The sequence below is a fragment of the Acromyrmex echinatior genome, unplaced genomic scaffold (assembly GCF_024713525.1).
Source record: "Acromyrmex echinatior isolate Ae372 unplaced genomic scaffold, ASM2471352v2 Scaffold20, whole genome shotgun sequence".
Taxonomy (NCBI): domain Eukaryota; kingdom Metazoa; phylum Arthropoda; class Insecta; order Hymenoptera; family Formicidae; genus Acromyrmex; species Acromyrmex echinatior.
In genome coordinates, this window is record NW_028259054.1 from 1,208,752 (window position 1) to 1,231,641 (window position 22,890).

General features: G+C 30.3%; 1 protein-coding gene across 7 annotated transcripts in view; it reads right to left on the reverse strand.

The window, feature by feature from the left end:
- Gs2 (glutamine synthetase 2) overlaps positions 1 to 22,890 on the reverse strand; it is a 200,833-nt gene that overhangs the window by 80,428 nt on the left and 97,515 nt on the right. For 4 of the 7 annotated variants that reach the window (XM_011056240.2, XM_087416332.1, XM_011056241.2 and 1 more), the window contains one exon: positions 5,553 to 5,655. The exons of the other annotated variants lie outside the window; for them this stretch is intronic. The gene's annotated coding sequence lies outside the window, so the exon portion shown is untranslated. The remainder of the gene's footprint in view (positions 1 to 5,552; positions 5,656 to 22,890) is intronic. 7 annotated transcript variants of the gene reach the window in all.

Here is a 22,890-nt window from a genome sequence, read left to right on the forward strand (position 1 = left end):
TTATCGTAGTAATATTGCAAAATGTAGCGAATTTTTTCCTTATTTATTTCCATTTTCAAAATAAAATAACTTTTGATCCACTTCATCAATTTCAATCTTTTTCGGCTCAAAACAAAGGTTGAAATGTCACTTTTTAAACGCACGTCTAATGTTGTCGATGCGATTAGTAGTTACCGAGTGCTGAGCATTTAATGTCATCTAGTGAGAAAAACGAACTTTTTCATAGCCACAATATTTAAAAAACATTTTTAAAAAACATTTATAAAGTTATATGTATATTTAAAAAGAAAGAACCAATATTTATTTAAAAAACATCTTTAAAAAAAACATTTATAAAGTTGTATATTTAAAAACAAAAAAAGAATAGAAAGAATTATTTAGCCAGGTGCATTTCGAAGAAAAGAAACAAGATACGAATGATTCATCGTGAGTACTCTAAGAGGGTAAAATTATATAATATTATAATAACAAAATAATATTGTTTATAATTTGCATTATATGATATTTAATTTGTGAGATATGACATAGAAAAAATTTTATTTTAAGAAATTAAATATACTGTAAAGATTATATATCTGAATTAGTCTATACGTGTGAACTGTGAATACAATGAAAAAAAGGCGTCATGATCGCGTGATTTAGATAGCCAATCAGACCGTTAATGTTTCATCTTGATTTTTAGGGCTATAGTTACTACTAAACTTTTACGTAGTTAGAAATAAAGTAATGATAAAAGTAACTAGTGAAATCGTTACCGTTACCCCAAAAATGTAATTGCATTACCATGACTCAAAAGAAAATGTAACGTTGTTACCGAAAAAATTTGTAACGGAAAAAACTTAAAACCGACGTTATAAATAACACGTTACTTATCAATCCTGTAAAATAGTAATTTTTGTCTCTCTCTCTCTCTCTCTCTCTCTCTCTCTCTCTCTTTCTCCCTCTCAAAAGATCTTGTTTAATTTGTCTCATTGAAACATTAAATTAAAAAAGCAACATAATCAAATTTTTATCATAGTCACTTCGTAAATAAAATTTTGTTTTATTGCCTGCGCAAAGTATGTTTTGTTAAATAATCTTGATATAAAATGTCAATATGATCAAATCTTTATATAAAATATTATTACGAGAGCAACAATCTATTACCGTGCCAATTAAGTTCCGGAATGTCCTATTTGTTGCTTCTCAGGGTCAAACAAACAATAACAGTATCATGCCAACTATTTCCTGCATACTATCATCAAGGATATTCTATACAAATTCGTTCCTCGCTGCCAAGGAATTAATTTCTTTTATTTTATTCACGCAAATAAATAGTCCTATTTCAGCGAAGAAAACTTGCAACAGTTGCAAAATAAAATTTGTTTTACCAGTATGTACAGCTGGGTTGTAGAATGCGCTCTGGCATTCCCAGCAAATTTTTATATTTATTATAGAAGATATTTTATAAAACATTTAGTCTATATTTTAATAATATTTCGAAAATAAAACTTAAAAAAGTCTGTATAAAATATTTATATATAATATTTATAAAAATAAATAATAAATATTTATGAAGGTTTACTACAAATATTCCGTCTGAATTTTTCTGTTCCTCTTTTTTTTTGTTTTTATTCACACACAGAAAAATATGTACAGTACGCAAATGATAATCGCTTGTTTCAAATATTTCAAAAAGTTTATACATCCGCGGAAAGATTAAAAAGGCCGTTTTTGTATCAACTACAGATTTCTATCTGTAGTTATTAGATAATTATTAGGAGTGTGATTTAGTTTTGAAGATTTTTTTTCTTAAAAACTGATTTATTTAAACAAAATAATGAATGAATACCCAACCAAAATGCTTTCCTTCGTTTTGTATAACTTTTCCATCTTTCTGGCAAAAGATTTCTGACGATAAAAAGATTTTTCTGTGAAGTTGATCCAATTTTCAACAAATTTTCGCACATCCGGAAGTGTATATCCTCTAGTGTAGCTATCCTGTAGTAAGCTCCATTCTTTTAATGGTATAAACACGATGTTTACTACGTCTATTATTAAATGATTAAATATTATGGAATAATAGTAAAGCATTAAGAAACAATAGCTGTGATTGGAATGTCTTCGACAACACTGACATTAGTATGTCATCTCTTGCAAAGCCCTCAAAATTAAATTACACTTCTAATATTATTGTATTAGATAATTTTTTTGTATATGTTCATGAAAAATGTCAAAAATAATAATTATATGAGAAAAAACTTCATAAAATCCTAATTAATTATTGGTTTAAATATGTCACTATGATTCTTAAGCCCTTTTCATGACTAATAAGAGATATTCCATGTGAAACCGGGCACCTTTGAAATATGGTCCTTTTTAATTTTTTTTTGCTGATATATTCTATAGATAAAAATTGAGACACATGTTTCATGACAAAAATTTGAGATTTTTTTTGTCAAGTTATTTACATTTATAAGTACAAAAAAATGCAAGAGACCAATTTTGAAGTTCTTAAATTGTTCTATGGATTGGTTATATTTTATTTATCATTTTCATATAAATCATTTTCCATTAGTTTACAATTTTTATTAATATTTTTCATCAACTCAATTAAAAAATTTTGTAAAAATCTTGTCATATTCCCACTTCAATTATAAAGTGAAAATTACAAAATGGAATTCGAATAGAATGTATAATTAAAAAATTCTGTTGTGTGATGGCGTGGTTTCGCATATACGGAACCGTGCCGTCAATAAAATTTTTTAACTATACATTCTATTCGAATTCCATTTTGTAATTTTCAGGATTACTTTATAATTGAAATGGGAATATGATGATATCTTTATAAAATTTTTAAATTGATGAGTTGATGATGAAAAATATTAATAAAAATGGATAAATTTCCGAAAATGTCTAACGCTCGATTATCATGAAATTTGGCAGAAATACTCAAATGAATGCCCTTAAATGGATTTTCATCGACAAAAAGGTTTAATGTCAAAAAATATTTAAATAAAATTATATACCACCTAAATGCATTACCGTTAACTTGCTGTAATAGGGCGTGTAATAGGGCCAGAAGCAGGGAGAAAGAAGGATGAGAGTCGGGGGGGGGTGACAGTTGTGCGCCCCTGAAGCAGGAGGGAGGGGGGGGGGTGAGGGTCGTGCGCCCCTGAAGCAGGAGGGGAAGAGAGGTGACAATCAAAGGTGAGAGTCGAAGAGGGGAGGAGGATGGAAGTTACTTCACGCCCTATTACAGCTATGTAACAGTAATGCATTTAGGTCGTATACAACTTTACTTAAACATTTTTGACATTAAACCTTTTTTCGGTGAAAATCCATTTAAGGGCATTCATTTAAGATCATTTAGAGTATTTCTACCAAATTTCATGATAATCGGGCGTTGGAAGTTCACCTATAAAAATTGTAAACTAATGGAAAATGATTTATTTATATGAAAATGATAAATTAAAAATAACCCATCCATAGAACAATTTAAGATCTTTTAAATTGTTTTTGCATTTCTTTTTGTACGAATTAATAGTTTCGATGCCGATCGATATTTAGACTGCACGATGGTTGGTGAGGTAGAGGACGGGAACCAAATTGAAAATCGACTGAAAGTTGCAAATAAATTCCAGCACTGCTCTATATGTTATTAATAAACACGCGCATATAATTTAGATCACAATAATATCAACAATTTCAAAAGATAAATTAAATTGTAATGTATTAAATCCATAAAAAATCATAATGAAAAAATATATTATTTCTAACAACCGCGCAAGGATGCAGTTATAACTTCATCAAAAGAAACGAACCATAAATATCGACTATGCAAACAGACCGAATTGTAAAACAATCTCGGTAATTGCAAAATACAATCACATGATATAACACTGGCTATTTTTCATAAATTGGATTTAACGCTAATGATAGAAACTCAAACGTTTGGAAAATGCAATTGTGTCGCCAAGCATGATTTTTATTGACAGATGTACTCTTTTCATAAGTCTATCAATAAATCTGATATTCATATAAAGATGCACTAATTCGACTTTCAGGAATTCTCTGTGTTTATTTATTTTTAACATGCGGTTTACTTTCAATTTCCACAAATTTTATGTCATCTTGTAATTCCATAGAATTTTATGATATTTTATTTTATTATGTCTGACTAGATTCTTGGAATATTTGCATTCTTGTTTTCATCGGAGCTAAGACTGGATCAAGGTTAAGACTTTCGTTATCAAATCATTAGTCAAAAAACCTACTCGCAAATAAAGTATAATCATAAAAAATCTTAAAGACACGATTTGATATGCAACGAAAGATATCCAATCATTTTATTTTATTTCTTTTTATGAAAGAAATAAGTCAATATTTTTATGCGTTTATAACTTTCTTTAAACGTATAGGTTGTTTGATAAGTAACAATAAAACTCTCGCATAGGTAAAGCGGATTAAACTAAGTCGAAAAGTCCTCTACCATTTTATAATTTTCGTAATAGTTAACGAGATGTCAATTACTAAAAGTCACCGAATATTGATTTTCCATAATTTTTTACTCAAGTACTGTTAACTTTACAGAAAAACAGCACGAGACAAAAATTGTTTATTTTCTTCTCATAGAGTTGTTCAAAGAATTTTTTCAGAATTTTTTGTCAATTTTTTAGTATGGCATTTTCTTATTGGTAACTATTTTTACCAAATTAAATAATATAATTTATACCAAATTAAATAATACAACTTTGTAGTACAATGAGTACTCTTTCAGAAAAGATTTCTAATAGCAAAAAAAATATTCTTGACATACTTATCGCAATTTCATATAGTATAAAATTATAACTGTATTAAGATTTAATCAATAATTTCTATTCTACTTTCTCGAATAAAATAAGATCGACTTATGCCCGTTTCCACCAACGTAGATTAACTTTAATCTCGATTCAATTTACTCTTTGTCTTTTTCTAATTCTAAAGATTAGAAAAAGACGAATTATTGGGCATTATATGTGTTTAGACAAGTATAATACACATAAATTTAAATTTTTATATAGTCTTAAATTTAGCAAGTCTTTGATATTATACATATGCTATAATGTCATTGTAACGAAGTTGTGGTGTAGAAAAGCAATATGCGGAATGAGGGATCTCGAGTTAGAGTTCCGGCAAGGCTCAGTTTTTTTCGTCGTCGAAATTTAAAACACTGACATTCTGCAAATTCATTTCTGCAAGAATGGAGTAAGAGATTTCCTTCAGAGTTTAATGTTAAATAAATACTTATGTCTAACTTAAATCTTTTTATAAAAAAAAATTAAAGAGATAGCATTAAGAATATTTTATTTCTAAATTTTAGAATTTTCTATTAAAGAATAAAATATTTTTTTCTGAAGAATAAATATGATTGGTTCCATATCGATCTCATTTTATTTTAGATCGAGGTAATTGAATACAAAAATGTAGAAAAGGAAATTTTTTATTGCAAAAAAGTGTGCATTTTTCACAAAAAGGCAAAGTAATTCAAATTTATGATGCTGGAAAAGATAAATAATAATGAAAAAAGATACCTCGTCTACTTTTCTTCTCACTGTTGACAAATGGGGTTTGTCCGCGGAGATGACAGTACTGAGCAGAAATATTAGCGTGCCAGATGTAGTTGGCCGTGCAGACCTGCGCAACATGATACGATATTAATGACGACGATGCATATTTATGTATGTGGTATAGACTTTATTTATACATGTAACCCACGAAAATAGTGTTATGTAAAAGCGACAATTGCACCAGATGCATGAATGTATACGCGGGCACGGTGTATCATTCATTGGACGAAAGGCCTTATCTTTCTTTATATATCCCCACCTCATATTCGAACACGCATTCGTATGCATCATATAAGTGCGTCGGGCTGCATCTTTTAGACTCGATTACATCAACATTACTTTGATTTTAAGTGAAGCTTAAAACTCTGTCTATTTCTATCTCTTTTTCGCTTTAAAACAAGACAGAGAGACTTTTAAGTTTCACTTAAAGTTAAAATAACGTTGGTGCAACCAAGCTTTAAGAACATTATTCTTATTTTGTATGACATTGTTCATCACATGATGGAAAAAACAGTTATGTGACAAAAATAAAAAAAATTGAAACCTCTCTTTCTCTCTCTCTCTCTCTCTCTCTCTCTCTGAAGTTATTTGATATAGAATGTAAATTGATTTTTGACAGCTATATGCACATTATATTAACAAACGCGTAAATTATTTCAAGAAAATTTTTGTCCTTTGAAAAAATAATGTAATAAATTTTTCACTTTTCTTTTTTTACTTTACATAATGAATTATTCAAATATATTTTTGTTAAAAATTTTCTAGACTCTTAAAAAAAACTAATTTTTATGCCAATAAAATAAATGTGTGCAGCTTGCAACACGTAAGAAAATGTGAACGACACCAGTTAGTGACAAATCAACTCATCTAAAGCACTCGCTAATTTTTGTTGTGCTAATGCAACTCAACACATTAATCCCTGGCTAAATGCTCGCAACTTGTTTGCTCTTTGACAACAGTGTTGAATCACTGGGCAAATATGTAAGTGGAAAATTTGTCGTCAGAAATAAAAAAATAAGAGATAGTTCTCTAAATCTTGTATAAACTATTGATATAGTCTTAATCTGGCATTAGAAATGACCATAAATTTTAAGTTCCAATGAAATCTTAAGCTTATTTAAACGATTTATAATTCACGATTTTAAATTTTAAGCTAAAGTTCCATTTATATTTATTCATATTCCATATATATTTTTTAACCCCTTCAAATCCTGTATATATATTTACGTGCTTATCTTATTAATATTACATATTGCATGTTTTATATGTACCTTATGACTCAACATTCTTGCAATATTTTAAAACTATGATTTCAAGCTATGATTTCAATCTAGATTTTTTTCAGTAGTTGAAATAATTTTTAATAATTTTGTATATATATAAAGATATAAAATAATGTATGGTATAATATATATTTAAAAAATTTTTAATATTTTATGCAAAGGATCCCGCATAAAATCAAAAAAGGATTTTGGTTCTCGATGAAATTAACTGAAACTTTAGTATGTTATTAGATGTACAACTTTGCTTCCGTCGTTTTTTTCCGAAATTTGAGGCTTTATTGTAAAAAACTGATTATACATTTATGAATCAAAGTATTGTCCATCGCTGGCCACTACTTTCTCCCATCTTTCGGACAGCGTACGAATTCCACGTCGAAAGAACTGGTCTTTTGAGGCGATCCACGAATTGATCTAATTTTTTACTTCTTCATAAGACCGGAAGTGTTGGTCAGCCAGGCCGTGTGCCATTAATCGAAACAAATGATAGTCAGAGGGAGCATACGTCTGGAGAATACGGCGGGTAGGGTAGGACTTCCCATTTCAACGTTTCCAAGTATGTCTTGATCACTTTCGCAACATGAGGTCGAGCATTGTCATGCTGCAAAATCACTTTATCGTGTCTCTCATTGTATTGCGGCCGTTTGTCTTTCAATGCTCGGCTCAAACGCATCAATTGCGTTCGATACTGATTGTTTCAGTCGGTTTTAACAGCTCATAATACACTACGCCGAGTTGATCCCACCAAATGCAGAGCATGACCTTGGAGCCGTGAATATTCGGTTTGGCCGTCGACGTGAAAGCATGGCCGGGAACTCCCCATGATTTTCTGCACTTGGGGTTATCGTAATGAACCCATTTTTCGTCCCCAGTCACAATGCGATGCAGAAATCCTTTCCGTCTTTGTCTTTCAAGCAGCTGTTCACAAGCAAAATAAACACCGTTCAACATCTCTCGGCTTCAACTTGTACGGCACCCAATTTCCTTGCTTCTAAATCATTCTCATGACTTTGAGGCGTTTTGAAATGGCTTGTTGAGTCACTCCCAATGATCGTGCCAATTCTTCTTGATTTTGACACGAGTCTTGATCAAGTAATGCATCTTCCAATTCTGCATCTTCGAAAACCTTCTCTCTTCCACCGCTATGCCGGTCTTCGACGATCAAAATCACCATTCTTGAAGCGTTGAAATCACTCACGACACTAATAGCGGCCTCACCAAAAGTATTTGAGAGCATTCGAGCCTCAGCCGCAGATTTCTTCATATTGAAGCAGAAAATTAAAACCTCCCGCAAATGACGAGAATTTGGCTCGTAAACTGACATTTTCAATCGAGAATAACTTTATGATGATACAAATCGACTAATGTTTCTATGGAGTTATGTTGACAGATGCCCAAGTTTATTGTATGACCTCTATGATGTATTTATTTCGACCACCACTTACCACTAAAGCCATCTATAGGAAAATGGCGGAAGCAAAGTTGTACACTTAATATAATTCTTGATTCACTGATCAAAAATATCCATAGGCACAAAGCTTAAAAATGACTAGTTTTTTTGTTATAATCGTTAAAAATTTTATTTTATTAATATCTTAAAATCAAGTTTCTGTAATAAATCAAGAGATTTTAGATAATAATATACCATCTATTATCTCTCATCCTCACTCCCTCTACCCTCTCACTCTATCCCCACCACTCATTTCTATTTCCACATACGCCAATACGCGCAATTTTATATGAAAGTGGCATAAAATCGAAGTCTTTTATAATCATGTATTAAAATTCTGTTAGATTTTTACTTCTCTCATGCATACCGTTTCAAATGCGTGAGTTCCTTTACCTCTCATGTGCGAGGTGCTTGATTCACAATTCGAATATTTGTTTCCGCGCGTGAAGCATCGTGTGCAAAAATATCGAGTGCTTGCTGAAATGCGACAACAACACAGGATAAAAAATTCTTTTTTCTCTTTTCTTTGTTTTTTTTTGTGTAGAGAAAATGTGAAAAACAAGGGGATTTACGAAAATTAACTCCAAAGGAAACGTCTATCACGTCCACATTGTTCATTCCGGGTAATTCTAAGAATGGGCGAAAAATTAAAATCATAAACATACGAGTACTATTGATTCATACACATGCGCGCGCGCCCACACACACGCACGCACGCACGCGCGCACGCACGCACGCACGCACGCACGCATGCACACACAAAAGCGTAATAAAAAAGATTTACTTCGATTTTTATGCAAATACATTTTTATATAAAAATACGCATGCAAGCGTATGTGTCTGAGGGTGAAGTGGAGATGGGGAGATGTGAAGGAGTGAGAGTATCGTAAGAGTGGATGGCATATTATTATTTAAAACTATTTGATTTAGAAAAATTTGAGGCATTAATAAAATAAAACTTTAAACGGCTATAACAAAAAAACTAGTCATTTTCAAGCTTTGTGTCTGTACTGGACACTTTTGATCAGTGAGTCAAGAATTATAATAACATGCTAAAGTTTCAACCAATTTCACCGAGGCCAAAATCCTATGGTTTTGTGCGGGTCGTTTGGAATTTTTTTTTTAACAAAGGAGATTTCTTTTTTTTTATGCATTGGAGAATTTAATCATAAAGCATTAAAAAAATTTTAAGATATTTCTTATATTTTTTAAATTTGATATGTTTATCTATTAAATTTAATATCGAATAATACAAAAACGATAGCGCTTAGTTCTTTATTCTTTTGGCATTCTGACATACATGTGTATCAGTTGCGTTCAAACTCTCTTGCAATCAAGATCTTGTATCATGTGAACATGATCCGAGTAAACTCTTAAGTTTTTTACTTTGCAATCACAATTATAGATAGTTGCTAACTCATTAAGATATATTATGTGCCTCATGAATATTGTGTGTTGCAATATAAAAAAATTTACTCTCTATTCTACTATAATAATTATGTATAACTCTTTCTAATTTGTTAATTGACTTTATATCTAACTAAAAGCAATTATTCATTTATATTCTGTATGGTAGTTTGGTTCAAATTATATAAATATATATATATATATATTTATACATAAATTATAAATTTCGTTGTTTTTATCTATATAATTTAATTGTTAAGGCTTGTTTAAATTTCAATCTGCAACGATTTTATATCTTTAATTTGACCATATTATTTATTATTCTATTTAGTTATTTACCAATAGTATTAAGGACGTACAACCATTTTATATAATTTGACATCAATCTACATCTATAATTTTACTGGAAACTTTCTTTTACTCACACTGACTGCCCTTTCTCGCTGTTAACGAATCGGTTGGATTATGACTCATTATTACTATGTTTTATTGTTTGACAAATTGACTAAATATAATATGGTTGCGTTTATACTGACTATTGAAAATCTAAGTTGAGATGATCCTTCAAATATGTTAATTTAATTTTTGTTATATGGGATAATTATATTTCTGCGACTGATAAGGTTTAAGTAGTCGAAAATATCGATGGAAAATTATATTGTGAAATAATAAATTTTGTACGCATCTAATTATAGCTCCTTTAATTGTTGACCTGAATTACTATTTATTAATTTGTTTAAATTTTATATTCTTTTTTTTTTAATTTTTATGGATCGGAGATATTAAAAAAAAACGATGCATAGTTGAGATTGAAACGTATTTAATTTCTTATTGAGTGAAACACGGAGAAATTTCGACGATATCTTATCAGTTCTGTCCTTTGATGAGCAATTTAATACAAAATTTGTTTTTTAAAGTTTATTCAAACTCATTTTAGACGATCTGTAATTCGCGACAGAGTCTAGGACGAAATTAAATGTATATTACACTGTAATTTCGTCCTAGATAAATACAATATTTATTCATGTAGCTTATGACTCAATCTATGTCTATGTTTCTAGATAAATACAATTTGCGCAATTGGCTTTCAATCCTATGACATCACGTCCACTGGTGAGACATCGCGTTTATTTTCTTGGTCGTTTTCATATTCATGGCCATAGTCAGACAGACCAGACCAGTTTATAAAGATTGGAGAAACTCGCTCATATTTGGCAATTCCGTCTGACTACCATGAATGTGAAAATAATCAAGAAGGTAATAACATGTAATGTCAAAACAGGAGTGGAAAGTATTAATGCGCGAACTGTACATAAAATTTGAAGACAATATCCATTGAAATTATTTAATTTTACCGACATTATTTGAGATACATAAGATTACAATATGTTAAAAAAATAATCAAAATTTCGAAAAAAATATTGGGTTAGGCAAAAAGTCCCTTTAAGTTGATAAAAAAACCTTTGCCCATCAATATTTTCTGTTAAAAATGATCAAAATTTAAATTTAAAAAAGAGTTTTAAAGCTTGAAATCTCTACTTTCGAATAGTTACTATATTTTTTGAATTTATATGAGTTTTGTAATTTTTACATATAGAAAACTACGAGCCGGAAAAAAATAAAAAATTTTTTTACTTTGTAGATCTGTAAAGTGCCTAAAACAAATAAATTTTGAGCAAATTTTCGACTATCTATAGTGAAAGCTTGAAGCTTTACCTACAAAATCGTTTTTTAAAAATGTTCTTACGATTCTTTTCCTGAGTTATTCGCAGATCAAGTAAAAAGGAACATTCTGACTTTATTGTAACTTCGTTAAAAAGCTTAATGAAGGTCTTTTTATTTCAATCTAAGTAATGGCAGCTTTAATTCTATGTCAAAAATTATTGCTTCCCAAAAAAAAACTAATGTACTAAATGAAAAATTAAAATCCAGATGTCCACATAGCACTCCGATTAAGGGGATGCTGGAGTGTCCTGTTTTATCATTAAATTTTAAAAGCACCTTTCTCATAACTGTGTTTATGGACTGAAAAATCCTTCTCCACAATTAAAGTATCGACAACAACGCAAAGCGCCAGCTACATTTGAATACGAAAAACGAAAAAAAATTAAAGACTTACAGTTTTGTTATCGGCTTCTGTAGTCAACATATCACAATATGTGTTGCATATAAGAGTTTCAGATCTTGCACGTTCATGAAAAGTAGCTAGCGTATTGTAGAAAACCTAAACGAACAATCCCATGCTTTTAGAAACGCGGTAGGAGTTTTAGTTTAAGAGAAAGGTGCATCCAAAAATTTCGTTTGTATATTACGAGTGAAATTGACGTGAAGCCATGAAACTGAGCAGTATTTTAGTTCCGCGATATTCCGACAGCGGCGCTGTCATGAAAAGTGCGTCGCTGAACCATAGAAATGATCTGAATTATCGACCTACTCAGGCCCATATCAATCAAAACGTGCCCTGGTCAAAGTTTTTTTCTTTTGAGAGGAAAAATAATAAATAAATATGATATTACTTATTTCAATTTTGTTGAAATAATTTCTTCCTAAACAAGAAACATATCATATTATTTACATATGAATACAAATGAAGATAATTATTTTAATTATACTGTTCTGTCTTTTACATACATTTTATTTAGTAAATTATTGATGCATATATATAAAATAACATATACATATATATATATATATGTATGTATATGTATGTATGTGTATATATGTGTATATATATATATATATATATATATATATATATATATATGCATATATAATAGCATACATACGCGTGTGCGTATGTATGCGTGTGCGTGTGCGTATGTATGCGTGTGCGCGCGCGCGCGTGTGTGTGCGTGTACATATATACAACACATGTTTAAACTTTATTTACTGAATTATTTACACATGCATATCAAGGTTCGGAACGTGATGTGTTTCGGTTGAGTTTTGATTCTGCTCGGATGTTGGAACGACAAGCAGTAATCTCATAGATGTAGCATATAAATGAAATTTTCAAATACTCATCTTATACTAAAGCTCATAACTCGTTTCTGTAAGCATAGTATTATTCTTTGAGGTTTTCTGTAAACCGCCAGCTACTTATGCAAGGTCTGAAATTATTGTATACAGCACATTTTTGACTCGGATGTCGAGTCTTAGTAAGAAGCGCCATTCCTCCTATCGGTCGCGCGCAAACGAAGTAGTATTGCTATTCAACTATAGAAATGGATTGAACCATTGTAAATAAATCAGCAATATATTATCAGCCGGGAACGCCATAATAATATATTTTTGTATATATAGAAATATATATCAAGATCGTTGTTTAGAGAAGGAATCATGCGTTCTTGATGTATCGATGATGATGCCAGAATCGATAGAAATCACATTCTTGAATTGCAGAACGAATTATTGAAACAGAAGTACGACAGAGTGAGACAGAGAAAAAACAAAAAAGGATAGAAACTCCGATTGTAATCGGTGAGACTTCGCATGCCGAGCTGGGCTCGTCGAACGAAACAGCGAGTCTATCCTTCAGAGTCTCTCTCTCTCTCTCTCTCTCTCTCTCTCTCTCTCTCTCTCTCTCTCTCTCTCTCTCTCTCTCCTCTCCTCTCCTCTCCTCTCCTCTCCTCTCCTCTCCTCTCCTCTCCTCTCCTCTCCTCTCCTCTCCTCTCCTCTCCTCTCCTCTCCTCTCCTCTCCTCTCCTCTCCTCCCCCCCCCATCTCTCTACGGTCGCTTGTTTCTAGCGACCGAAAATGCTTTCTGGAAAATTTCGGCCGCTCAATGTGTATAATTAAGAGGAGAAGGAACATTATAGATAAAATATAAGTTTTAATAAATTATGCTAATCCTATATCCCTCCAATTTATGTATAATAGCAAAAATAATTTCAAAACACGAATTTACGGGATATTTCTATGATTTTCCATGAGCCTTATATACCACGTTCATAGAAAAGATTTGCAAGACCTCGGCGTGGTCTCACGCGTAAGATACGAGATCTGAATGTTAGAGATCTCATGATCAATTCCTTTTTTCTTTTTTCATAATTTTTTTTTTTTAAATAAGTGATTGAAGACATTGTTAACAAACATATATTACAGGCTAAATATATTTTTATTTAATTATTGAAATTATATGTGTATTTCTAAACGTTTTAATTTACCTTTAGAAAAAATCCAAAAAAATTATGTTTCTGTAATAATGTAACGTCGATCAGTACTTTCTGTGAAATGTTTTTTTTATAATTATCATCCGAAAGAAAATTCTGATAATCAATCAAATCGCAAAAGTGCGATTAATATAATTATAAGGATGATTAATATAATTATAAGGATGATGTCAATATAATTTTATAATTAACAAATCAAAAAGCCTTTATATGTGCCTTTATATGCAACATACAAATAATTTTTATTTATCTATTAAAGTGATTCGGTATTCTTCCTATAGTTATTGGAATACATTAAATTTTGGGTCGACTTTTGAGGCACTTTTGGGTCGCCTTCTTTCCCCCCGCCGCCGCCGCTCAATGCTCGACGGCTGAGCTGCACCGGATCGAGCGCGGATGTGTATTTCAGGAGCGTTGCACTAAGAAATATGCTCCGTATCTTCTAGCAAATTATCAATCCTTTACTTTCCTTAGTCTTCTGTGATGTCTTCTTTATTCAACATGCCTTCTTTATTCACATGTTGAATAAAGAAGACATCACGGAGTTATTGAAGTTGAATCATTCCAGTTTAAAATTACGCATCTCGTTCTGTATCGACTCTTATTAGTCTTAAATTGATATTATCAGTATTCTATATTAAAAGATATTACATTTTGTGGCACATAAGCGTGGTCAGTAGCTCTTTGAAAGAAAACCGAATGTATCAATGTAATGTATAAAAATAATAAAGTAAATATTTTAAAAGTACATAATATTTAATAAAATGTATATACTTATTAATATGATGTTCAATCACTATTATTAAGAAAATAACAATTATGTAAGAAGGAAAATATTTTATAATAATTTTCATGCTAAAATGTTGTCATGATAATTTTCATGTTGGAAGGTATGATAGCAGCATGTTTCTTATACTGTGACGCTCCTGAGATGCATGTCCGCACGCGATCCAGCGGTTCAGCCGTCGACTGTTGAGCGGTTGTAAAGGAAAAATAGGCAGCACCTCAGAAATTGGCTCGAAATGTGTAACTAGTTCTGAGCACACTAAAGTACACATATAATTTCTATAATTTTATAAAAATATATTTGGAGTAATATGTTGGCATTAATAACGTTATTTATTTAAAAAAAAAATTAAGAAAAAAAAGAAAAAGCAGGATTGAACATAGGATCCTCAACATTCTGATCTCGCACCTATCGCCCGAGACCACGCTGAGTTTTTACAAACCGCCTCTATGAACGTGGTACATAAAATACACGGAAAATCGTAAACTATATCTCGTTAACTATCACGTTTTGAAATCATTTCTATTATATATTAATGAGAAAGGTATATGATTAACTCTTTCACTAATATCATGTGAGACTCGTGGTAAAGAAATCGAGCCAAACATAAACAATATGTTCCAGGCTATTAATTATGGCACGCGCCATCGTAACTTAAATCGTAGGGCAAAGGATTAATATAATTTAATAAAAATTAAGTATTGTCTAGAATGTCTTTTTCCTCCTTATGATACACGCCAAGCGGTCGAGATCGTCGAGAAAATATTTTCGGTCGCTAGAAACAAGCGACCACAGAGAGAAGGACAGAGACAGATGACTCATTGTTTTGCTAGCGGGTCCAGTTCGGCGTGTCCGCGCGGAGACTCACCGATTACAATCGGAGCTTCTATCCGTTTGTTTTTCTCTGTCTCGCTCTATCGAAATAACAAAAATTGAAAGAATTTTAAATCACGAACACGGTTGCCAGTTCTCCGTTTTTTTTTTTTGACAGACTTCGGTTTCTTGGACTAATATTCAATACTCCAGCAGATGTCTCAAATCTCCAATTTTTGTCGAATTAAATTTTTCATTTTCTTTTTATTAAATTATATTAATCATATATCTTTCTCATTAACGTAGCAAAAATGCGAATGCAAAAATGATTTCAAAACGTAAACATTGATGAGATATACAATAGTTTACGACTTTCCATACACTATATGTATCGCGTTCGTCGAGGTGATCTGCAAGAACGCGTGGTCTCGGGCGTTGGGTGCAAGATCAGAATATTGGAGATCTTATGTTCGATTCTGCTTTTTCCTTTTTTAATTTTTATTTAATAAATAACATTTTATTTATTAAATTTTATTAATAAACATATTACTCCAAATATACTTTTTATAAATTTCAAAAATTATATACGTATACTTCAATCGAAATTAGTTGCGCATTTCGAGCCGATTTCTGAAATGCTGCCTACTTTTCCTTCACAATCGCTCGACGCTTGACGGCCGAACCGCCCACGCCGTGGACGTGTATCTCAAAAGTGTCATAGCATAAGAAACATGCTGCGACCATACCTTCCAGCAAATGTCATGAAAATATTTTCCTTCCTACATAATATTGTATTTCTTAATAATGGTGATTGAACCTCATATTAATACTTAATGCATTTTACTAAATTTAAGGTACTTTTTAAAATATTACTTTATTATTTTTATGATACATCAGTTTCAAAGAGTTACTGATCACGTTTTTAGCCACAGAATGTAAAAAAAAAATTTTACTTACCGAAAAAAATTGGTCATCTTTTATTTTTTTGGGGGAAAAAACCTGGAGAATTTTTTTTAAATGAGTATAAAAAAAAAATTAAAAGAAATGAGGTCTTTTTACAAAAAAATTTTGGGGTACGGTGAACCCTTTTTTAATTAGTCGTTAAGGAAAAAAAAATTGATCAGGAAGGGGTTTATTTATCTTTTTTTTGAGGGATAAAAAACAAGGTTTTTGTTGATTTAGTAATAAAAATTTATAAAAATATAAATATGATAAAATTTTTTTGCGGACGCTGTGTGTAAAAACCCCAACGGAATTAACGAGCAATCAGGGGGCCCGGGATGACCCGGTTCACGTATCATTGCCGCAAACAAAAATATAATTTTTTTTTGGTGTGAGTGTTCTACAACCATTATAAAAGGGGGTATGGTGGGGTGTTTTTTGGTATAAAATGGTATTTTTTATTATATATAATAAAAAAATTTTATAATAATTTAATAGGGGTTTTTTGTTAAAAAAATAAAAAAAAATAGTAGAAAATATTGTCTGCCTTGATAAGAAGGTTATGGGGCTTTATAAAAGCGACCAGTACAAATCTCATTTTTTTTTATGGAAATACAAGATTGAAAAACACCGTGTCACACTGTTTTTTTTTGGGGGAAAAGCACTTAGAAGCCAAAAAAATTGGTTTTTTATGATGTTGTTTTTGGGCCCCCCAAAAAAGCCAGAATGAGAAGGTTAGCTTTTTTGGTTTTCGTAAAAATAAAACTTTTATTATCTAAAGGTTGTTAAAAATTTATTTTAAAAAAATTTTAAATGCGCTTTGCCTAATTATGCCCCAATGTCAGAGGGTTCATGGGGGTGACTATTTAAAATTACTGAAAAAGGCGTAATCGTGGGGCTCCCCAAATTAAAATGCCCCCACCCTTTTAAATTTTTATTTTGGTAGTATAAAAAATTCGGGGGGGTTCCGTGGGCTACTATTTTTAAAATTCCGAGGCGTTAACGTGAGGGCTAGCTAAAAAAAAAATGTAAACCCCCAAAATCTTTTGGGGGTTTTTAAGCCAAAGGCAGAGGCGTCATGTGGGTGACTTTTTTAATTTTTATGCCGAGGCGTTAATGTGAGGGGCTAGCAAAAATAAAAGCCACCCAAAAAATTATTTTGGCCTTAAGAAAATTTTCAGGGGTTTTGGGTGGGGACTTTTTTAAATTTTTATGCCGGGGGCTTAAAATTTGGGGGGGGAAAAAAAAAAGCCACGGGGGGGAAAATTTTTGCTTTGGCTGTAAAAAAAAATGAAAAAAGGTTTTATTAGTACTGTTTTTTTTAAAAATTTATTGGCAGAAGTTTTTTCGATTTTTAAATTTTTGGGAAACCCCAAACGGAACCAATTTATAAATTTGGGGTCTGCAATTAAAGAAATGCAAATAGAGCATTGTCATGATGGAATCAAAAAAATTTTGACATAAAGAAACCAAAAAAAAAGGAAAAAAAAAAAAAAAGAATTCAGAAATGGGGTTTTTTGGAAAAATTCAACTTTTTTGAAACGTTTTTTTAAAAAAATTATGGAAAGACTTTTCAAAAGGTGTGTAAATTTTAAACGTAGAAAAGGGGGAACATAGGGGGAAGCATTATATTTTTGGGTACAGCAGCCCCTAAACGTTCACATCCTTTTTGATTTTTTAGTCACTTTGGGGGTTTTCTGCAGATAAAAATGTCACGGGTTTTTTAGTAAAAATTTTTAAATTTTTTTTTGGGGCCCCTTTTGATGGGACACAAATTATAAAATTATTTAAATTTTAATTTTTAAAATGGTGTAGAATTAACTTTTTTTTTTACTTTTAAAAAAAAAGGGGGGTGGGGTGTTTCGTTTTCTAGGGTTTTTAAAAAAGGGGTTTTTTTTTTTTGGGGCAAAAAATTTGTGTTTTTTACTTGTTATTAAATAAAGAAATACAAGAACACAGAGAAAAATTTAAAAAAAATAAAAAAAAATTTCGAATCCTCTGAAAACCTCTTTTTTGGGGTGAGGAAAATTTTTCTAGATATAAAATTTTAAAAACAGCATTTTTATAATATATTTAATTTTGATAAAATTTTAAAATTGGGACTTTAAAAAACAGAGAATGCATAAACGGGTTTTGTTTTAAATTCTATTGAAAAGTATGTATTTCACCCATTTAGTACATAATGCAATATTTTAAAATTTTTTTCCTTGGTGTAATATTAAAATACATCACAAAATTTTTTAAAATGTTTAAATTTTTAATTTTTAAACCCCTAGCAAAAAATGGTAACTAGGGAAAATTATAGGGGGAATATATTAAATACCCCAATCATATCCCCCCCAAATTTTAAAAAGAAATTCGAAAGGAAAAAAATATTTATGGGCCCCCAGGGGGCAATGACAGTCAAAACTGAAAATCATGGGGTTTGTATTTTCATTTTCTCGCAAAATATCGAAAATACAGTTGTAGATATTTTCCCCCATGATTTTCCTTTTTTTAAAAAATTTAGTCAGATGTAACATTTTTTCGTAAAAATATGGACAGTGTTTATATATTTTTTATTATATATATATAAATGAAACGACATCCCCAAAATAAATGTAACCCCTTTTTTCTGGGGTTTAAAAAAAAGTTGATTTTTTGGGGGACCATTTTTCAAATTTTTGTCGACCCCTTTAAACCCAATTAGAAAATTGATGTACATTTATTTGGGAAAAACAAAAAAAGTTGTAACATATCCCAAAAAAAATATTAGTGAAAATAAATTTTTTTTTTAAAATTTTTAGTTTATAAAGTACATAACCCAATATGAAAAAAAATTAATTTTAATATTCAAAAAATCTTTAAATTTTATTAACATTTTTTTGGGCTTCACTAATATGTCATAAAATTTTTTTTATGTGTAAACCCCCTTTTATTTTAATACACAAAAAAGTAATTGAAAAATTTGTTTTTTGAATGTCTTTTTATAACAAAATGGTTTTCATTTTTTTTATTATCATTATAAATAAAATTTTTTTATTGAAAAAAAAGGACATAGGGGAAAAAACGCATAAAAATTTTTAAAAAATCTAATTATAAATAAAAAAATATTATGATTTTTATTTAAAAAATTTTTTATCAAAACCCCCAAAAAAAAAAAAAATTTGGGTGTAAGAAAAAAGTTTTTTTACGGTTTGTATCGAATATCAAATTTTAAAAATTTAAAAAATTTTTTTTAAAAAACAGACTTTTTTTTTCGAGTAATATTAGAACAGGGGTTTTCATTGAAGTGTAAAATTTTCAAAAAAATTTTTTTAAAAACAACTAAATTTTTAAGGGCCCCTTTACAAAAATAAGATTAACTTAAATTTTTTTTTTTTTTAAATTTTAAAATTTTGGAAAAAAATTTTCCCCAAAAAAAAAATTTTTTGGGGGGGCCAAAACCAAAACCCCGTCCCTTTTTAAAAGGGGGAAATTTTTAGGAAAGGGAAAAAAAAAATACGAAAAAAAACGACGAATTTTTTTTCAGATCATTTTTAAAAAAGAGGGCGTAAGAAAAATTAAAAATTTTTGGAAAAAAAAAAAACCGTAATTCGCCCGGGTCAAGTTGGCCTTCCCGGGGGACCCCCCTTTAAATTCCCCCAAACCCTTTGGGTTTTTAGTTTTAAAAATTTTGAGAAATGAACCAGGGAATTTTTTCAAAATTTGGGAAAATTAAAAAAATTAAAAATAAAAAAAATTTAAAAACCCCCGACACAAAAAAAAATTTCCAGAATCTTCTTTTTTTTGGGGTTTTTGCGTAAAAGGTTTTAGGAAAAAATAATAATATCAACGGGGATTGTTTGGGGTTTCAACGTGTTTTTCAAGGGAAAAAAATTTAGACAATCAATGGCGTCCACACCCATTCGCGATCAAAATCCGTGATACACTTCCGATAGCCGAGGGTAAATAACATCAAACCCCCACTTTTAAACACCCGGGGAATTGATGAAAACTAAAAATTTTCCCAAAAAAGGGGTTATTAAATTTTAGTTTTGTGAGGGGGGGTTTTTATATAGGGTAGGGTTTTTTAAAAAAAACCCAATTGCCTGAACGATCGTATTTAAAAATTTAACCCGTCCCCTTGTGCCCCCAAAAAAGAATAGGCTATGTCAATATGTTTTGTACGCAATCTCTCTATTTTATTTTTAAAAAAATTGTGATTTGTTTTTACACAAATTTTAAACCCTAAGCAGAAACTTTTTGGAAATTTCAAAAACTGTGTAACGTTTTAATATTGCTAAAAAATTTTTTTTAAAAGGGTTTCCCAAGTTTTTTGGGGTTTTTGGAAATAAAAGGGCTAAAAGGGGCATGTTAAAAAATTTTTTTTTTGGGCAATTTTAAAAATTTATATTAAACCCAAAAAAAACCCCTTTTTCTTTTCTTAAAAACTTTTAAAAATTTAGCTTTAGTAGATTTTTAAAAATTTATTTTTTTTTAGTTTTTAAGACCTTTTTTCCCCCAAACCCAAAAAAACCACACAAATTTCCCCAACCCAAGGGGGGGTAATCTGTATAAAAAAAAATTTTTGGGTTTTTTTGCCCAACCCCTTTTAAAAAATTTTAAAATTTTTTTGTAGTGTTTTTTTAAACTTTTTATTTTTAAAAAAGGGCCCGAAATTGGAACTAAATGATGACAATTTGTTACTGCAAACAATATATCTGGCCCTGTCGCCAACGCTACATACATTCATTGTTTATACAGTGTTTTTCATTTCATCCTTTTCAACATCACTATGTGGGGGGAACATTTTGAAATTTTTCCTGGGTAAAAGGATATTTTGGGGTTCTTTTTACAATTATCCAATTTATATTTGCTTGATAACTTGTTTATGTATAATTTTTATTTGTATAACTTGTTTATGGATAATTTTACTTCGTTATCTGCGTATTCGATAGTTATTCCTAATAAGAAAGCGCTTTCCCAAAATCCCCATTTCGTGTTTTGACGAGGGACAATTTTTTAATTTTTTTTTTTTTCAATTGACGAAAAAATAAAAAAATTCATTAGTATATAGCGTAAGGAAAAAACAAAAATTATTATAATTTATCATTTTTAAAAAAGGTCTTTTTTTAAAGAAATCTTTAAATTATAATTTAAGACCCGTTTTTTTGCTTGAAAACTATTAACCCTTCAAAATTAAGAACTCATCAACTATATTATTCCGTTCTGTTTTAAATCATATATTGGTCTTAAAAATCTTGCTATTTTTGTGTCGTAATCCCTATGTCCACGTGGCAGTCTCATGTATATTTCTTTTTTAAGATTTCCGTAAAGATATGCGCATTTTATGTCTATAATGTATTTCCCAATTGTATAATGTCATAGATATTAATCTAATTAATGAAATTTGACGGGAGCATACGATTCCGAAAAAACAAACTTTTTTTTTGAAAAAACCCTTTGGGCGAAATACTCTACCCTCTATATTTTACTATCCTGCCCAAATTATTTTTTAAAATTTTGGGAAACCCTTTTTTTTTCAATCCCTTTAATATCATCCAGTTTACTTTTCCATGTGTTCCTATCCAATTTACTTTCCCATGTGTTCCTATCATCTAAATCTTTTAATTTTTCGTTCATTGCCGTTTTCCATTCCTTCCGATTGTGGTGATGTTATTACCTTTATATGTTGTGGATTCAACTATTTCTAAATTTTCTATATTTTTAGGTTTACCCTACGGATTTCGAATCATTTTTCTCGATCTACCTACACTACGTTTTCTATCTCATGTAGATCCTTGTAAATTAACAGATCTCGCTTTATCATCTACCTCATCTTTACGTAATTCCTCAATTACTGACTCTTCATCTTTATCTTTATTTTCATCTGTGGTATCCACATTATCTGTTTCAACTACGCTATAATTATTATTATACGGTGTCTCAAGTATTTTTCTACTATAATGTATTCATATCCGCAGATATCTTCAACAAATTCTACATGTTTTGTTTGAATCACGTCATTTTAACCGGACAACCTGTATCCTTTAGTTTGACTGGAATAACCAATAAGTATGCATTCTTTTCCTCTAGAATCGAGTTTGTGTCTGCCTTGTTTAATGACATGCACGTAAGATAAACAACCATAAACCTTTACGCTAAGTTTATTTCCTGTCCAAAACTCTTTCTGGGATATCATCAATAAATGTGTATGACTCTATTTTTAATATAACACGTGGTTGCTACGACTTCTGCCCAAAATCTTTGGGGTAATTCGGCATTTTTTAAAAATCGTACTTAAAAAAAAGTGTCCCATTAATACTTTTTGGGGTTTTTTTATTTGCCCGTTGTTTTTTTTGGGTTTTTTTCTTCGATTTTTCTTTATATCATTGGGAAAATTTTTTCCCCAAAAGGGTTTAAAACAATTAAAAATTTTAAATTTCCCAAAAAAATCACAGTCTTAAATCTTTTTTTCCCTTTTTTACCGA